Raw genomic sequence first — 17,501 nt, forward strand, 5'->3', positions numbered from 1 at the left:
CTAAATGTAGATAGATGGGATGATCTATTTCAAATAAATTATTTTGTTACGGGATATGAATATGCTTAGTGGTATAGGGTATTATATAGTCGGCTCCGCCCGACTTTTGACTTTTTCTTTCTTGTTAATTTATTTCCATTCTTTTTTAATAAATTTTCCACCCCGCAGTGCATCAAATTAATATAATAATACTGGAAGGTGGTGAAATCTCAAACAAACAAGATAGAAATGTTGAAGAAATTTTTTTGGAAAAATGATCGAAACTTTGCTTTCTCATTAAAGGCCAAGTAGCGCGAAAAGAGTAGTCCTAGTATTTTTGTTGAAAAATAAAAATAATAGTGTTTTTTTTTTTCAATTTCTTGGTTTTCTTGAGGCTCAATAAAGATCAAACCGTATTTTATCCTCCAGAAAAAAACTTAATTTCTTACGAAGTTTTTTAATTAAAATTAAAAAAAAATAAATAAAATAAAAAAATTCCTTAGTATCAATAAGTATATCTTTGGAATTACTGTTATAAAAATTCCATTCATTAATTTTCTGCTCAGAGAATTATAATGAGACAAATATTCAATTTTTTTAATTCTTTTAATCTGTTTATAAAACACATCCACTGTTTTAAACAGAGGATTCCCCTATCATTTCATACAAATATTAATTCAATCTTCTTAAAACCGTTTGTTTGTTACGATTTTCCACCAACCAACAAAAAAACAACATTTTCATTTTTATTTAATTTTATTTCACAAGAAAAAAGCAAAAAAAAAAAAAACAAAATCAAATAATTTTCTCCTTTTTGTAAAAATTCCAACCCTTAGTTGATTAGTTAGATATGCACTCGCAAAATAACCAAAGAAGCTGCCGGAATTGAGGTGGATTTTGTGCCGCCAGTCAGTTGCTGTAACGGTTGTAGCCTTCTTTGGTTGGCAGAGTAATTTCACCACTTGTGCATTATGTTAACATTAACTGATCCATTTATTTAACATAGCACCCCGGCTGTCTTGCGTGTGTAGTTAGCATTACTCACTAACAGATGGCAGTGCTTTAAATGATCAGAATCTAAGCTTTTCGAAAGCTAGCCTAAATATAGTGCCATAAAACAACAAAATAAAAATCCAAAATTAATTTAATTTTATTTTTTGAACAATACCATACACATACAAACATCAGAGACATACATAGTTTCATCTATGTCCATGGATAGGTAACCGAATTGAAAAATAGTCCAAAGGCCGGTGGCCTTATCCTATTGCAACATATGCTTGAAAAAATAAGAAAAAAAACCAAATCAATCTCTCCATTTGGTGAATACAAAAATTAACTTCATTTCAAATGCCTTACCGTCTGCCTAAAAAAAGTAAACAAAAAACATATAATTATATTATAGAGTATAATACATATAACTTAACCTAGAGGATATACCTGCAATTTGTTAATTTAATGTGGCATTCAAACTATTTGTAGAGAAATGCCTCCATACAGGATTATAAGGAAAATAATACAAATTCTTGTACCGAAGACTTTTCTTGAGACAAATAACTTTGAGTCCACATTTTCCTTGACAGACCACACATACATACATGTGTATGAGGGTAGTATGCTTGTATATCACATAATACAAACACACAAAACAACTTATCGAATTTTTCGATCCTTATTCTCACCTAATCACAGTTATGCCTTCAATTTCAAAAAATTACCGAAATTACAATACGATTATAAAGAGATGCAACAAAAATCTTCAACACAATCGTGCCTTTTTTAAACAAAACAAAATCGTTACTTGAACCCGTCCCACAAAATTTAAATAAAATCAAACCAATGAAAAACAAACAAAAAAAATCAAAACATTTTATACTCGTTATTATCTCGAACACATAAATATTCATTTTTTTTGTTTTGTTTTCTGTGATCGAATATACAAATATAAATGACACATATCCACAGAATTTATGTGAAATTATTGGTATAACATCTATATCTCAATTGAAAATATAAATTTCGGGCCTTTAGTAATTCCCTGTCATTAATATTTCTATATTGAAAAATAAAAATGTATTTTTATATTAATTTGATGCAATTTCAGAATTAATTAGTTTCATTCGCTTCTAAATAAGCAGTTGAGCTATTACTAAGTTCGAAATCGAAAATATTTTCGAATTTTAGTTTTAAACAAACATATATTTAGGGCCTGTTTCTGTAGCACGAAATGAAAGTGAGTGCCGCAGAAAAACACCATTTCAAATGAGTTCTTTAAATTTTGAATTTTTTGAGTTAAACTAAAAATTTGGAAGCCTATTTTGAGTGGTGCATTTCTTTTGCATTCACTTTTGTATCGCCACACAAAATCAGGCCCTTACATTTTGTTAATTTTTCAAAATTTTCATTTTAGCTTTCCAGTCGTTTTGAAACAACGTATTCTTGATTCCAATAAAATTTAAAAAAAAAAATGTAAATTCACAAAAAAATAAGATTGGGCGCCGTAGAATATTAAAAAGTAAAAACCGCGCTTTAACTCCACCACTTTAAAATTGCTAAATTTGGGGCTTGGGTCATATGAACAAATTAGGACCATCTTAATAAAAATACTTCATTATATGTGTGCGACTTTAAAATTTTTATTCAAACTGAGCATTTTTTAATAAAATAAAATTTAAATTCTGCAAAAACTGCGATAGAAACCAAGATTGAAACAAGTGATAAACCGAATATTAGGATGTACCGAAGTATAGAGCTATATCAAATAGTAGTCATACCGTGAAAATGCTTTATGTCCTGTGAGAACATGAAAAGTCAAATTACAACTAATTTGCCTAAAAAATGCATCTGAAACCAACAAAATACTTTCAATCGGGAGGTAACGTTATATGTGGTTTACACCTAAGCGTGGTGGGATATGGGCTATTTTTAATACCAAACATGTTACCCTGCTCTTGCAAAAGTACAGGGGTCGTATATTAATTGTCAAACCTACTTTCTGTAGCCGTATTATTTTTGTTGTCCTGTTCTTTTGTTTTTCACCAATATTGAATCGCTCTTCTTGGGTTTGTTCGAAACGATACAAATTTCTTGGATTCACTGTATTTAAGAAATTTTAGACAAAGACGAAAATAGTCGAACGAAAAAATACACATTCATAGAACATAGACAACGGTATGACAGAAATGAAAGAATACCCGTCAGGAGTAGTATCTGTTCGGTTTCGAACGAATTTTACTACCATTCAAAATCGGAGAAAACATGCTCAATCCTAGAATGAGCGACATCGAAAAATTGATTTAGATTTTTCTGCTCTCAAGTTCGAGTAAGTTTCGCTCCTTTTTAAAATTCGAGGGAGATTTTCTGAGGTCTAGTCAAATGGTGTCAAAAACAGTCTTCTTGTACGACCTGATGTGGGCGTGGCTCCAACCTAGTTAGGGATACTACCAATATCTAAACCGATTTCATTTACTTATTTTCAATATTAGATCTGGATGGTTACTTCTTCTGCATTCATTTGCATTATTGCTATGTCAGGTGGGAAAATGTAGAATATCCGACCCTTTCCCCAAGTACCTTCTCCAAAAAGATTTATCATTTTGAATAATCATAGCTTTTATGAAATTTGAAATAAGACTCTGATTGTCTTAAAATTTTCCACATCTCAATATTTTTACCAAAACTTTGTTTGGTAAAAAAATAGAATAGATCGGACCAAACGGTCCAAATCTTGAATAACCATGATTTAATTAATAATAATTCTTTTCAAAATTTGTCGCATTCTAATATTTGTACCAATACAAGATTTAGTGTACAGATAGGATACAGCGAAAAACTCCTTCGAGTACCCCCTCCGCAACGGGTCAACATTTTGAAAACTTGTAACCATTGTTTTAATATTTTTACTAACCATCGTGAACTAAGAGGAATTTGAGTGGCGAGAGAGCTCGTGCTCTCTCAAACAGTAGTGCTTTATAATTTGACTTTGTCCCGTTTTTATACCCTGCACCACATAGTGGTATGGGTATTATGTCTTTGTGCATTTGTTTGTAACATGGAGAAGGAAGCGAGATAGACCCATGGTTACTTTTGAGGATCTTCATAATAGCACTTTCTGTGTCGATTTATGCATGTCAGTCTGTCTGTCTGTGTATTTTTGTGAACAAAGTATAGGTCGTATTTATTGCCCGATCCAGATGAAATTTTGCGCAAATCATTTGTTTGGCCCAAGGACGAACTCTATTGTAATTGGAGATAATCGTTCAACATTTAGATATAGCTCCCTTATATATCTTCGTAGGATTTCCCTTTTATTGTGCACCAAACGTGTAATATCAGCCCGAATAGTATGGAATCTTGCACATACGACCAAATAAGGCCTGGAAATAAATGTGCCAAATTTAAGCGAAATCGTTTCAAATATAGCTATAGCTCCCATATATATTGTTCATCCGATTTGTTATTTTTGTCCTGCGCAGCCGTAATATGCACTCTGTAACAACAATATTTGGGGAAATATATCAAATACATCTCAGAAATACATTTGCTAAATTTTATCGAGATCGTTTCAGATTTGGATATAGCCCCCACATATAACTTCGTCCGATTTACCTTTTATTGTGCTCCAAACGTCTAATATTTGTCCAAATTGGATGGAATTTGGCACTTACGACTCTAGAAGCTAGTATGTCAAATTTGGTGAAGATCGGTTCAGATATAGCTATAGCTCCCATATATACTGTTCATCCGATTTGTTAAATGTCTCCTTCACAGTCGTAAAATGCACTCCGTAACAACGAAACTCAGAGAAATATATCAAATACATCTAAGAAATACTTTTGCCAAATTGTATTGAGATCGGTTAAGATCTGGATGTAGCTCCTATATATAACTTTATCCGAGTTCAAGTTAATTGTGCACCAAATGGGTAATATACGCCCGAGTGGAATTCACTAATGCTATTTCAAAAAACTTTTATTTGTTATGTGAAGCTCTACTAAATATGCAAAGTGGTGTAGTCGCCCCGCCCGACTTTAAGACTCTCTTTAGAGGTTTATCAAATTAGGGGGATTTTTTCGGTAAAAGTAATAGTCAAATGGTATCAAAAGTAATCTTCAGAACTAAACATCGTTTCGATCGTTTATATAACGCCTGTGTCGCTTTTTATTCTGGTCATGTGTAATGATTCACAGAAGTCCGATTTTCCATATGAAATGTATACAAATTTGTTGAAAAAATTAACAATCTCGACCAAACAGAGGAAAAATCACACATCAGACAAAGACCTAAAATGGTAAAGACTAGACAAAATGCATTTTCAGCAAATGGTTTGTGTCTACAATACAAAGAGTAACAGTTCATGGCAGAGACATGTTAATGTAAAAACAACAATTACCGAAACGAATCATAAATAAAATTTGAAAAATCAAAAATTTTAGTTTCAAAATTGTATTTCAAATACTTTCACAATTAATTGCATACTGCCTTAGCGGCTTGAATCAGTTAACATTGGTAGCAGAGTTGCCATATTTTGACTCTGTCTTGTAGTATCTTTACACTTCTATGTCTTTGCATCAGAGATTCTCCGACTTTTTTGCAGTTAGAATCTTTAAAATTCAAAATTTTTGTGTACAATTTGTATGAACAAAACGCTGTATGAATTGGTCTCTTACTTATCGACAGATGTCGTTAATTAATGAAATCTTAAGTAATTAAAAAATTGCTGTTATCGATAAGTGTCGTTAATTCTGTCGTTAACTAGTTATAAATAGTAGTACACGACACTTCGATTCAGTTTAATTTTCTTAAAAAAATCCATTGGAATCACATAAAATATATGTATATTTAGTTTTATTTTATTACAACATAAAATATAGAATTTTATCTCTATGTATTATATGGATTTCATGTTAGCATAATATTCCCCCAAAAATTGCCAAATATTAACAACAATAAAAAACCCTTCTTATTCCTAATAATATAAAACAGACTCCTTCATTCACACATAACAAAACTCTTTTGTAGAAATATTTAACATGACATCTATTTGACAGATCATTCAAAATAAACAGTAAAACAAAAACTCAAAAAAATGTCATTTTATAGTTAAGCCAAGACTAGAATAGAATTTGTAGTAAAAATAAGAAAATACAAAGAAGAAATGGAGACTGCACTAGTCAATATTAATAGAAACCAAAAGTTAAGAACAATAAAAACAAGAATATTTATCAATTATTTTCTCCCAACCATTACCATTCACAAACAAATAAAAAATAATACAAAGAATTTTTCACACATGCACCTGTATTAAATTTAACAAAAACAAAATAAAATCCCAAAAAACAATAAACGTATCACACCACAACCACAAGACAGGAAATAGATTCATTGCATTTTTAGAAAGAGAGTGGGAGAGAAAACATGGTCATGATTAATTCTCCCCAGGCCTCTCACTCTCTTTGACTGTAGAAATTTCAATATAACACAAACTTGAATTGCGACAAAATATTTCTAAAAAGGTTTGCATTTGAAACTCCAAAGAAAAATTGGAATACTAGAAAATAAAACAAAATACAAAAAATAATTCACACCTTTGAGAACAAAGAATATCATCATTAAAAATATTATTAAATTAAATATAATTAATGAAAAATAAAACAAAACAAATGAGTCGTAAATATATTTAATAATAAACTCCAATATACATCAAATTGTTTTTATTTTATGAAAATAATCAATTTTTATTCTCAATAAATTTTTATTTAAAGGGACTGGTTTTGCTAGACCACCAATAAAGAAACCAACAAAGAAATGAAATAAAATACAGGTAACCTAGCAAAAGTTTCCATTGCAATATAATAGGTTTTCTAATCAATCTTTGGCGGTACTAGCTACTAACCAATCTAACTTGGGTATTGTGGGCACACTGTATGTCGAACTTACTCATTGTGCGATAATGAGGAAAATAAGTTAAGGAATATCCCATTATTTTCAAGAAACTTGTAATACAGAAGGAAGTTCGTTTACATTCTCTTTAATAAGTTATTCGGTTCACACAGCTTCCAAGTTTTTGTTGGCGACATGTACAGAGTGACTTTTTTTAATTTTTATACCCTTCAACATTATGTGTTGGGGGTATTATAAGTTTGATTAGGACAAAAATTATGTAACACCTCGAAATATTGGTTTACCACCTAGTATGTATGGATCTTCCTATCTCGCCGAGCTGAGTCGATCTAGCTATGAATGTCCGTCTGTCCATGTTAATTTGTAATCACTCTACAGGTCGCAATTATTGGCCGATCTTCACGAAGTTTAGAATGAAGGAGGGGCTAGGGTCAGAATAGAATCCAATTGCTTTTGGAGATGATCGCATAATATTTAGGGGTTGAAATGGACCATAAATTGAAAAATCCTAATTTTGCAGTTGCTCTACAGGTCGCAATTATAGACCAATCGAAGTGGAATTTAGCTTGGGGCTAGAGTTTAGGGCTGGGCAGAAGCCAATTTTGATGATCATTTATGTTAAATAAAAATTAAATTTTTCATTAAACCGCGAATATTTTTAATCCCGGCGAAATCACAAATAGACGAACAGGTCAATTCTGACCGTTATGTAGATGCCGATAGTAAATATATCAGATATATATAGCGAAATATATACAATGTATTATACAAAGGAAGGGGATGTTAGTTAGAATGCTTATATCTCAAGAATGGATGGACCGTTTTTGACAAATTTTGTCAATTCAGAATTCCCTTATGGCATACAATATAAAATCTAAAAAATCGCATAAAAAGATGTCAATAATGATGTTAATACAGATTTTGTAGTATTTTGTGACATTTTTTAATTTATTCATATTTTTTATCGCATGCGATTTTTTCAATTTGATTTATTTTATTGTAGTGTATATTTTGTAACATTTTTTCACCTTACAACACAGGTTGGGGCTATTATATACAGATTGCAATTATCGTCCGATCCTCACGCAATTTTTCACAAGGATAAGGCTGGGCTCAGAAAGGTTAGGCCTATTGTTTTCAAAGATGTCCGCAAAATTTTCAGGGGTTTAAATGGACCAACAACTTAAAATGTTCCTGATTTTGCAGCCGTTATAAAGGTCGGAAATATAAACCAAAGAACACGAAATCTCGCATTAAGTTAGAATTTGAACAGCGGGTGGAATGGACCACTACCTTTGTGTGAAAAAATACCAACATGACTTACCGGCAATATCCGAAATACACAAAAGCCGAACTTCTGGCTTTTTTATGTTGATTTCGTTTGCGAATATAGCCAAATATCGTAGACAAGCAAATCATATAAATGAGTCTAAATCTAGAGATACAGAGGGGCGTCTTGCTTTTGGAAATGATGGCAAATGATTTAGCGGTTCAAATGAATCAAAAACAGGAAAAGGAAATTCCTGATAACACAATTGAAGCCAATCGACACGCCTGAGAAGCGTGTTAAGGAACACAACATCCAACAGCACGACGGGGTGTGTAAATATTGGGCAAATGTTCCTGGTCAAAATGCTAATATCTGGGCAGTGCTCCGTGACATAATTTCAAAAGCGAAATCTTCCAAAATGGATTTGGACATAAAGGGGCTTCTAACAAATTGTAGTGTTGTAGGGTATCACATGGTCGGCGTTTGCTTACATCTTTTTTTTTTTTTTTAAATGTCGGAAATAGCATCAAATTTTAGAATAAGTTTAGATTTGTTCGAATTGGTCACCTTTGGCACGAATTATGGCCAATGAAACCGTCACACGCTGCCCGAATATTGTTCTGCGGTATTTTGGCCCATTCCCGGCGAAGCACTTGCTTGAGGTGATCGACACTTTTGTATTTTTTAGTGCCAACCTTGCTTTCCAAAATACTCCAGACACAATTGTCCAACGAATTGGTATCCGGAGATTCTGGTGGCCATTGTGCGCTGGAAATGAAGCGAGGAATCTCATTTTGTAACCATTCTTGGGTGGCGCGTGTTGAGTGCTATGGTGCTGAGTCCTGTTGGAATGTCCAAGGTATGCATCCAAAATGTTTGCCCATGTGTGCCCAAGGCTTTAATACACCCTCCAGAATATTTTCGCAATAATATTCGGCATTTATTCTGATGCCATTGTCGATAAATCGGGCATCGGTTGTTATGGCAGCCCACACTATCACCATGGCCGGCGCTTGAGTTCTGTTTTGTTTGGACAACGAATGTTTTCTCATCGGAGAAACCCAAATTCGGCAGTTCACAACTTCTAGATTTATTCATATTTAAATGCTGGAGTGCTTTAACGATAGCCACTTGTTTTTTTTTTTTCAGCCGAATATATAAAGAAATCACGCTATCACGCTTGAATTCCATCACGAATAATTTTTTTTCTGAAAAATTCTCACCAAAATGCTTTTGTACGCTTGTAAACAATATAATGAGCTGTCACTGGAATAATTTTAACAGCTGTCGGACGAGTGGCATAAAAATGACAGCAGTCTGAAGTTGGTTGCAGTTTTTTTATCTCACTCTGTATATAACTAAGAATTCATCTACAGTGTATAATTGCAGATTTGAGCTCTTAAGCCCCAACTTGAGCGCCACTTCAAAATTCGGATAAAAATCTTTATTTCACTATGAAACCGTTGTAAGCTTATAATTCTACGAGTTAACCATCCCGATTTCACCATGTTGTGATGCATAAAAGGTTATGCAGGTTATTCAGAATCCATTTCAATGTTTATATGACCATTTATCAGAGTTTTTCTTAATGGTACAGATTTTGATGTTTGGTATAGGGAGGTACCGTTATATCTGCATTTACCCATACAAACTTGTATTGCAATTTTGATCTCTCTATCAATTTTTCATTTTTCCAAAATGACAGATTTTCTAACGAACTTTGCAGTAGCTAAAATCCTATAGAAAAACAAAAAAAATCAGACATTCCGATACCCATAGCTAAATAACAGTACCTTTGAAAGAAAAGTAAGAAGAAACACACAAATTTTCCAGCAAAATATTTGTGCTAAATAAAAGTTGCACTGTACCTCCTTCACAGTTAGAAACGACACAGGAAAATTTTCAATACAATATCCTTCTATGCAATTGTTTGACCAAGAGATGTGCATGACTGGGCATTCGGGAATAATCCATTGCACGTTGTGTCAACAAATTCGAATGGAATGGAAAAATACCAACTATCTTTTGTTGTTCTAAGCCGACGAATTTCACTCACCGGGGATTTTACCTGTCGCATGGATTAGAGAAATTTTCCATTCAACAGGTAAATTAACATTAACTGTAACTGAAATGGTTCTGGTTATGTTACAGCGGGCAATGGCGTGGGAAACTATGTTGTGGGGATGGGGTTACCACAGCGTAGTGTATGGAAAATTTTGAGTTTTGTATTGTATTGATTTGATGAGACAAGTGCCGTTGAAAAAGTGTGTTGTTCAAAATTTTCCATTGAGTTCAAGTATTTTCTCGAAACGTTGCCTTGCGGATTTCAAGGTGTTTGGAGGAAACAAAATGTGTATAAAGGCGTTGTATTTTATTTACGTTTTCATTGTTTGATCTACCTAATTTTGTTAAATTTCGATACATTAACTTTGAAAATTAAAAAAAGTATGTTCCAAATTAATGGTAAAAATATTGAAACTGTTGACCCTCTATGGAGTAGGTTCCGGAGTAGTGGACCAATATTTTCCATTTCGTATCTGACATAAGTCTGATTTAAATGTTACAACGTTCCAGTTTTGAATATAACTACTAATACTCCCTCACTTTATATGAGATATGTGTTAATATGTGCCTGAAGTACCAGATATAGTGTACCGAAGTATTCCACTTCATCTAACGCAGATAAAAATATTGGGATCGGCATGTTTAAAGAAAATCCAACATTTGTTTTCAAATATATACGAAAAATTATTAATCAACATTTTAAACTTTTATGGGGAGCAGTAGGTCGATAAATTCCATATTTCCATCAGATCTCTGGTTGAGAGAAAATTTTAGATATAGTTAGATTTAAAATTTTGCCCCGTTGTAGGGGAGGTACCAGGAGGAGTGGGTCGATAATAATAATCTTTATACCAGATATGACCTTAGTACAAATATAGGGATATGTGAAATTTGAAGAGAATCGGATGCTAATTTTGCATTTTATGGGCGTTTTGTTATTCAAAATGTTGACCCCTTTGTGGGAGAGCTACCAGATGTGTGAAATTTGAAGAGAGTCGAATGCTTATTTTGTATTTTATGTGAAATATAATTATTCAAAATTTTGACCCGTTGTGGGGAATGTACCAGAAGGAGTGATTCCACATATTCCCTCTTCAAACCTGGTCTTATGATGATACAACATTATTGGTGTGTGTCAAGTTTAGAGATAATCAGATGCTTATTTCGCGTTTTATGAGCTTTGTGGTTACTCAAAATGCTGACCCCTTTGTGGGAGAGGTACCAGAAGGAGTGGATCAATATATCTCATCTTGACACCAGATCTTGAGTTGGATTATTAAAATATTGGGATGTGTGAAATTTTAAGAGAATCGAATAAATATTTCGCTTTTTATAAGAATAATAAATATCCAAAATTTTGACCCTTCGTCTGGGAGATATATGGAGATGGAGTGGGCCGATAATGTCCATTTTCGCATCTGACATAGCACTTGGGATTTGCAAAGTTTGGAAAAAATTGATGATCCTTACTTGTTTTAAACGGAAATTTTTTTTCCGTCAAAATTTAGACCTTTCGTGGGGGAGGTAGGTGTGTTGCACGTTTTGGTCGTATCAAATGATATATACCCTCTGATGGTATAACAACTAAAATAGCATTAAGCACGTCCGAACTTTGAATACCCTCCACTATTTGGAAGGAATTTACTAATTGTCAAATTCCATTGAAAAATACTTCCAAAATCATAAAAATCCCGAATATAGGGAGCTACCATTATATTGGGGTATATAGTATATAGACTAAATTTCAGATTTTGTAACGCTCAATATAAAAATAGAGACCTATTATTGTATAAATTCTATATAATTAAAACATAATAAATCAATTATAAAAAATAATTACGTTAAAAAATATTTATAATTTTTAAAAATTTAAAAAAAATCGAGATTTTTAAAAAAAAATTAAAAAATCTAAAAATTTAATTTTGATTTATTTTTATAAAATATAATTAAATTTTATATTTATAAATTATTTGTTTACTATATTTAATTATTTATTAAACTATTATTTTTAAATTTTTTTTTATTTTTTTTATAAATAATTATTAAAATGTAATTATATTAGGGGATATAATTGGTTTTTTATGTTAAAAATAACATTTATTTTATATTATTATAAATATTTTATAAAATTATATAGGGGTATATTTATTTAAAATATTAATAATGAATAAATTTATTAAAAGTTATATTTAATATGAGCAATAGTCTGTCATAGGATGACACAAATCGTCAAAACACCGAATATCTATAGGTACAATTATATGGGGGCCATACCAAAACGTCGACCTATATAGCCTATTTTTAATACCAAAAGTCCTACAGACCATACACAACCTTTATCAACCTTCTTCAGTTCGTCCGACATTTAAATGCTGGAGTGCTCTAACGATAGCCACTTGTGGTTTTCCAGCCAAAAGTAAAGAAATCACGCTTGAATTCCATCACGAATAACTTTTTTCTTGAAATTTCTCACCAAAATGCTTATGTACGCTTGTAAACAATATAATGAGCTGTCACTGGAATAATTTTAACAGTTATCGGACGAGTGGCTTAGAAATGACAGCAGTCTGAAGTTTGTTGCAGTTTTTTCATCTCACCTTGTAAAGCCTATTTGTAATACCAAAAGTCCTGCAGACCTAATACACATCTGAAAAAATTTATCAACGTACTCTAGTGAGTGATTCTCCAGATATAGAATTTTATGCTGATCAAGAATATATATTCTTTTTGGGGTCTAAAATGTATATTTTGAGGTGTTACAAACGGAATGACATACTTAATATACCCTCCATACTATGGTGGAGGGTATAAAAAACAACTTTCTGTACGAAAATTCTCGAACGTGTATTCTATTCCGTCTAACTATGGAACATCGTAATATTCCTAGTAAACTTCGATCGGGTTAGGAGATATGTGATATCAGTCTATCTTCGATTTTCTTCTTTGTGGCTTCAGAGTTCTTTGTATGGTATAATAGTATCACCCCATCTTGGCCGTGACCCTGAAATTGTTTTATTATTTTTTTTATTTTTATTTCATAGCGGAATTCTTCGACATTGAAAAGATGTTAAGTAAAAAAATATTAACCACCCTTTGACGAAAGTGTTTTTTATGGATGTACTCTGCGATAGGAAATAAGTTCTTAAGATATCTCGTAATTACTGACACTTGGATATTTTCCTTCGAAAAGGTTTTATTTCTTATATTTTTTGTAAATGCCCCTTATCTGCCGTCGCATGTGTGGGCCATAACTATTTTTTTGTTTGTGTTTAAAACTCTTAGTTGTCAACTATTTCTTCAAATTTTTTTAGTGCTAAAACTAAAAATTCGTATTGTTTCTAATCGAAAATTATTAGTCACAAGTGGGGGGCCCACATGGGTGGATGGATGTCTTATCTCTATTCGAAGCATTTAATTGATAATACACTCCAAACGATAAGAGAACTTTAAAAAAAATCATTTTCCTATTTTGTCATCAAATAAAATTTCATCGTGGAAGTGAAAGTAACAAATTATTTTAAAAAATCAACAGTCTCTGAAGTATCTGGAAACATGGAGCTGCTTGAATATTTAAAAATAAATTCAATTTTGGGGGCTGGACCGTCCCGCACAAGAGCGTGAAAAGAAAATGATCAGCATCAGCGTTCAATATTCACGTGACAACAGCCATTTGATAACAATCGAGAATACACGTTGCGAAAGGGAAAACGTAAATGTCACTATGTACAGTTGTACACAGAGATGTACATGTGTATGTATGTGTGTGTTTTGTATTGCCATTTTTTTTATTATTTTATTCACCAGCAGCAATAATTGAAAACAATCAACTAAATGATTTTATAGTAAATATTGTTGTTATGATTTTATTAGATTTTGTATTTGGTTTCGAATATTAGAGGAATATTTACGTATATTTTTCACAGTGGAATAATTTTCACGTACCATTTTACTAAAGTGAGAGTGTATTGGTCGTATTGTTTTTTCGCTTGTAAGTGTAATTTGTTTATATGAATGCTGTATTTTTATTGAGGAGTGAATTAAATGGCAAAAAAATTGTTTACCATATTTTGTTGTCGGCAACTGATAACAAATCGTCGTATTGACGTCGTCACTTGGTATTGCAAAACATACAGCAGCTAAAGGCTACTCTTGCAGGGATGTCAATACTATATCCTGGCCGTTTTGTAAATTTTGTATTCTGCGACTTTTTTTTATAATAAATTGGAATTTTTTATATTGCAAAGCATGCAGCAGCCAAAGGCTACTCTTGCAGGGATGTCAATATCGCATCCTGACCGTTTTGTAAGATTTGTATTCTGCGTTTTTATACCCTACACCACAAGGTGGTCAGGGTATTATGTCTTTGTGCATTTGTTTGTAACAGGCAAAAGGAAACGAGATAGACCTATAGTTCCTTTTGATGATCTGCATGGAATCACTTTCTGAGTTGATTTATGCATGTCAGTCCGTCCGTCCGTCTGTCCATGTATTCTCGTGAACAAAATGCAGGTATTATCCGATTGAGATGAAATTTTGCAAACAACATTTGTTTGGCCCAAGGACGAACCCTATTTAAATTGGAGATAATCGGTAAAAATTTAGATATAGCTCCCATATATATCTTCGTCCGATTTGCCTTTTATTGTGCACCAAACGTGTAATATCAGCCCGAATGGTATGGAATTTTGCACATACAACCAAATTAGGCCTGAAAATAAGTATGCCAAATTTTATCGAAATCGGTTCAGATATAGCTATAGCTCCCATATATATTGTTCATCCGATTTGTTAGTTTTGTCCTCCGCAGCCGTAACATGCACTCTGTAACTACAATATTTGGGGAAATATATCAAATGCAGCTCAGAAATACCTTTGCTAAATTTTATCGAGATCGGTTCAGATTTGGATATAGCTCCCATATATAACTTCGTCCGATTTACCTTTTATTGTGCACCAAACGTCTAATATTTGTCCGAATGGGATGGAATTTGGCACATACTACCGAATTTAGTCTAGAAGGTAGTATGCCAAATTTGGTGAAGATCGGTTCAGATATAGTTATAGCTCCCATATATATTGTTCATCCGATTTATTGTATTTGTTACCCACAGCCGTAATATGCACTCCGTAACAACGATATTCAGGGAAATATATCAAATACAGCTCAAAAATATCTTTGACAAATTTTATCGAGATCGGTTTAGATTTGGATATAGTTCCCATATATATTTTTATCCGATTTCAAATTAATTTCGCACCAAATGGGCAATACAAGTCCGAATTTAAAAGATTCAAATGCTTCGGCGTATTTAGTCCTTTGAATCTTAAATTATAATTATACTCATAGGGTGTATGATTGAATTCTCCCATAAAAACTTTTAATTATTAAGTGGAGCTCAACTAAATTAGCAAAGTGGTGTAGGGTATCATAAAATCGGCCCCGCCCGACTTTAGGACTTTCTTTACTGGTTCTTTAATAAATTGGATTTTTTAGGTAATTTGTAATTTAGGGAAACATATTCAGTTCAAAAGTCAAACGTTTTAGACAATTTTGCCTGCTATGATACCAAGCAAATTATTAAAAAAAAAACATCGCTTTTAAGAATTATTATTAAGGTGGAGATACATTGTGCTATACAGACTCAGTTTTTTATACAATAATTCTCAAAGTAATCCAAAGCTCTCTATAGAATTTCGAATATTTGGAAATATAGCTCAAAATATTCGGCTCCCTTTGCATATTATTATGGCTGTATAAAGGCCCTAAAAAGTTTTACCTGAGATCTCAAAACTCTTTAAGGGTCTGATCTAGAAACCGTATAATTCACTTGTACTTCAGGCTCCTTAATTTTTGGAAAGAATAATAGAGACAAGTTAAAAAGCAGTAAGCTCGGCAGTGCCGAATTTTGAATACCCTCCACCATTTGGAAAGAAATTGGAAATTCTCAAACAATAATAAATAAATAATAATAACAAATAAATAATAATAATAAATAAATAATAATAATAAATAAATAAAAATTATAATAAAAATCGAAAAAGAAAGAGATTCTATTAAAATTTTAAAAATATATGGAGTTACCGTTATTTTGAATTCGCAGGCTTACGAAGTGCAAATACAAAATTTGAAACAATTCTGAAGAATAATGTAGCTATAATCGACAAAACACCGAATATAGGGAGGTACTGTTATATGAGGGCTATACGAAGACGTGCATAGCCAATTTTCTGTCACGGCCTGTAGATGGGTACTTCACGAACAATAATTTCGAAATTTGAAACGATTCCGGTAAACAGTGTCGCTAACATCATCAAAATAGCTAATATAGGGAGGTACAGTTATAGGTGGGCTATAACTAAACGTTGAACCTACAGGGTGAGATAAAAAAAAACTGCAACAAAGTCAAACGCCATAACTTTATTGAATGAAAGCAAAAAATGTCGGAAATAATATCAAACTTTAGAAAAGGTTTAGATTTGTTCAAATTGGTCACCTTTAGTACAAATTATGGCCTTCAAACGGCCAATGAAAACGTCACACGCTGCCCGAATGTTACTCTGCGGTATTTTGGTCCATTCCCGGTCCACAATAGTCCAACGGATTGATATTCGGAGTTTTTGGTGGCCATTGTGGGCTGGAAATGAATCGAGGAACCTCATTTTGTAACCATTCTTGGGTGGCGCGTGCTGAGTGCGATGGTGATGAGTCCTGTTGGAATGTCCAAGGTCTGTGGCCAAAATGTTTGCGTGCCCAAGGCTTTAATACACCCTCCAGAATATTTTCGCGATAATATTCGGCATTTATTCTGATGCCACGGTCGATTAATACGAGCGGAGAGAGACCATCGGCTATTATGGAGGAACACACCATCACCATGGGCGGCGCTTGAGTTCTGGTGGCCAACCGAAGGTGCATATTTTCAGCGAATGTTTTCTCATCGGAGACGGAGAAAACCAAATTCGGCAGTTCACCACTTTCGGCCAAGCGAAGCAACTCTTTAGCTCTTTTGAGTCTATTTTCTTTCTGTTGCGGTGTAAGTTCTTGCACTTTTTGGAATTTCAATGGGTATACCCCGAGCCCATTTTTCAATATTTGCCGAATGGAACTTTGCGATATGTTCAGCTCACGAGCCATTTTTCGGCCACTGCGAAGCGGGTTTCGATCAAGTAGCTTCTTTACTTTTCGAACCATTTCTGCTGATGTTGCTGTTTTCTTTCACGGTAACGAGCGATAGTACGAGACACAACAGATTTATTCAGATTTAAATGCTGGAGTGCTCTAACG

The sequence above is a fragment of the Musca domestica genome, unplaced genomic scaffold (genome assembly GCF_030504385.1).
Source record: "Musca domestica strain aabys unplaced genomic scaffold, Musca_domestica.polishedcontigs.V.1.1 90, whole genome shotgun sequence".
Taxonomy (NCBI): Eukaryota; Metazoa; Arthropoda; class Insecta; order Diptera; family Muscidae; genus Musca; species Musca domestica.